Source organism: Notothenia coriiceps, unplaced genomic scaffold (genome assembly GCF_000735185.1).
Source record: "Notothenia coriiceps isolate Sejong01 unplaced genomic scaffold, NC01 NC01_scaffold00017496, whole genome shotgun sequence".
In the NCBI taxonomy this organism is placed as follows: domain Eukaryota; kingdom Metazoa; phylum Chordata; class Actinopteri; order Perciformes; family Nototheniidae; genus Notothenia; species Notothenia coriiceps.
Window position 1 is genome coordinate 1 of NW_011350197.1, and position 3,864 is coordinate 3,864.

The following is a 3,864-nucleotide window of genomic DNA, read 5'->3' on the forward strand; positions in this document are numbered from 1 at the left end:
AACTCATGAGGAGTTGGAAAAGTAGTTTCTGAAGATGTTACAAATAACACACAGTATACAATGCCATAATAACTTTGTATTATTATTGTAGGACACTTATGTAAGTATAACATCTGAAGATGTATAGTTTTATTCATGTTTTCACATAATTGTGCAGGATATTGCTATTTTCATTTAATTTCAAACCTTTATTTAATCAGATTGGTCCCATTGAGATCATAGATCTCTTTTTCAAGGGAGACCTGCAGCATATAGGTTCCACATGAAACATAAAACAATAAAGGACATCATACATTATATTTACAGGATACATTTACATAGTTATAGACATTTACAAGTGCCCATAGTATCAACAAGCATTTCATTTAGCCTAGCTTTAAAAACATGCAGAGGAATGAGACTGCTCAGTTTCAATTCTTGCTGAAGATTGTTCAAAGCAAGTGGAGCTGCGCACATAAAAGCTGTCTTACCTAAGACAGTCCTTGCTCTTGGCACATCTAACAATACTACATCATGCGATCTCAGACAATAGCTGCTTGCAACTCTCTGTGTTATCAGAGAGCAGATATAATACGGGAGTTTACCCAGCAAAGCTTTAAAAATAAATGTGTACCAATGACTGAGCCTCTTTACAGTAAGTGATGGCAAACCTGCCTTGGCATACAGTGTACAGTGATGTGTAAGTGCTTTACAATTTGTGAAAAATCTCAGTGCGCTGTGATAGGCGGCATCTAACTTTTCCAGGCAATGGGCAGGTGCATTCATATACAGCAAATCACCATAGTCCAGCACAGGTAAAAAGGTCACAGTGACTAGCCTTTTCCTGGCCTCAAGCGAGAAACAGGACTTGTTTCTGAAAAAGAAACCTAGTCTAACCCTCAGCTTTTTAAGCAGGTTATTGACATGAATTTTAAAAGTAGAGACAATCATCAAGCCAGATACCAAGGTATTTATAACAGGCAACCACTTCAAGTACTTGTCCTTGCATAGTAACAATATCTAAAACAGGCTCTGGTGTCTTTTTAGCTTTTGAAAATAGCAATACCTTGGTTTTATCAACATTTAAAAGAAGCTTAAGCTCAGCGAGCTGAGTCTGAATAATGTTAAAAACAGCCTGTAATTTAACACCAGCCTCCTTAATGGAGGGACCTGCACAGTACATCACGGTATCGTCCGCATAAAAATGTAAAGTAGCTTCATTCACATTTTCACCTAAACTGTTGATATATATGGAGAATAAAAGTGGACCTAAAACAGAACCTTGAGGAACACCATTAGCAATGTTTAACCACTCAGAAGACAGCCCATCAAATGAACACATTGGGACCTTTCAGAGAGGTAGTTCACAAACCACCCAACTGCATGGCTGGATATGCCAATACTGAGTAGCCTCTGCTTTAAGATGCGATGATCGACGGTATCAAACGCTTTGGAAAGGTCAATAAATAGAGCTGCACAACTCTGCTTATTATCTCAAATACTCGTAATGTCATTCACCACTTTCATTGTCGCAGTGATGGTGCTATGTTGCTTTCTGAAGCCTGACTGATGTTTAGACAGGATATTATTTTTACATACAAACTCCTTTACTTGTTCACTCACTAGTCATTCGAGCACCTTCGCCAGAACTGACAATTTAGAGATTGGCCAATAATTATTTAAAATAGTTGCCTCCCCTCCCCAGTCAGCTGTCATTTCAGGCATCATGGCTGCAGGCGCCCCTCCTCCGCCTGATCCACCTCCGCTGCCCAGGTTAAGGGCAGGTCCTCTTCATCATCCTCATTATCATCATCATCATCACCAGTGTCCATGTTTCCAGCCTACCTACAGCTGCACCTCCACCTTAAGATACATGTTTCTCAAAGGGTCTAATCACCAAAGGCAAGTCACTTTTTTATCATTTTGTGCACATAACTGTTACACCTTCAATGTCAGACTGCTAATTCCAATGTTATTTGGTAGTTTTAAAGGCAGTATATACGTATATTACTTTTATTAGATTGTATTTTTTTTTATTTATATATGAGATGTTTCCTCATCTTTTATCGGCCTTTATGAGTATGCAGTTATTCTTAATTTATTTTACCTTTAAATACTGTTGTGAGAAACAAAAGTTTGTTAAGTAGGAAAGGGAAATGCTGCTTTGGGGGGGATTGTGCCTAAACATTTTTACCAGTGCTTTACAGACGTCACATGTTGGATTAAAATTATTTGAAATAAATAAGAGTCCTTTAAGGAACTTTAGATCAAACAAAGTCCTCCTATTTAAAAATATAAAATATTTATTTTCCAAACTTCCCTTTACATAAACGCTGATGATGGTCTGATCTGATGCCCCGATCGAAAGGGCGACGCTGCCTGACATTTCTGGGTTACATTGAGCCAAATTAAGTTGACATTATTCAGGAGACATGTAATAATCCGCTCTCTTCATCTTTCATCACTCAGATCTAGATTTCGTCCTCTCTCCTTGAATCTGTCCGATCAGAGCTCTTCATGAATTCTCCGAAAGAAAACACAGAGGGACACTCAACAAGCTAAACCCAAAAATAAATACACAATCCTCTTTTCCAAGAACAGAGAAAATGATTTAAAGATGTGTTTGAGGATGCCTCCAGTGGGGTAATTCAAGTGATCCACTGGCTGCCAAAACATTACAAGCTCCAGTAGGCTGCCAAGCGCCCACAGGCTTTGTTTTTATCTAATGATCTGACAATCTGAGGCTTTTCAGCAACTATAAACCACAAAAATACAACGAAATGTAATGTTGTGAAGCCAAGCCTTTCAATATGTTCAACTTCCAAAAAAGCTCTTAAACTGTTTTATCTGTTAAGAGGCAATTTTGGAAGAAGTACTCAGATCCTATTAGCATTCAAATGTACTTAAATTACAAAATGTTGAAGTACATACTGCACATTATCTCATTTAAAGGTCCCATGAGGTCTAATAGATTTAAATTGTGCAATTTTCCAAACTCACATTGGTTTCTCGTACAGCATCTCTGTAAAGTATGTGTATTCACCGGTATTCACTCTCTGTCCTAAACGGCTTGTTGGAGCTCCTGCCCCCCCATCCCATCCCTTTGAGCCCAGTGTGCTCTGATTGGTCGGGACGTTGCGAGCTGCTGCCAGGAGCGGACAGGTTTCCGGCTTGATACAGCGAGAACAAGCGAAACTCATCCTGAGCACACACAAACACTCACAGCCGAAGTAAAAACAATAAGTGTGGCTTGATATTGAGTAAGAAAAAGGTTTCTAACGCTGTGAGAATGGGTCTGCGGAGAGCATTTCTCCGCGATCCCAACTCGTCTATTACCAGCGTTCAGGGAGCTCTATNATTGGCTTGGAAGCCAGTTTCCTCGCGATTCAAGTCAATGGGGACTACCTGTTAGTTAGCCAAGGGATCCTGGTGTGTGAGGTGCTCCGCCGATTGGTCCATTTGGGCCAATCCTGTCATTTGTTGTTGATTTGGGTGTTCACACGTCACAGAACCCAGGAAGCAAACAATGGAAAATGAGAAATCTCCAACGAGGCGTTCTGGGGCAGCATAGACAGGTCTTTTCTGTGTTTTACTCGCTACAGGGTGTACTTTGAGGGTTTTTTACTCTGCAGACCGTTTACATGCATAAAAACCTTCATAACACACAAGGGGACGGGTAATAAACGGAAAAGCATGACATGGGCCCTTTCAGGATAATATAAAGTACAGACGTATTATCAACTAAATACACTTCAATTTTTTTTTTTTTTGTTCGGGTGTTTTCATTATTTAGCTAAAGCAAAATGATATGATAAATTATGTTTTCAAACCCACACGTTCGGGCATTCTCTGTGTGTGTGTGTGTGTGTGTGTGTGTGTGTGAGA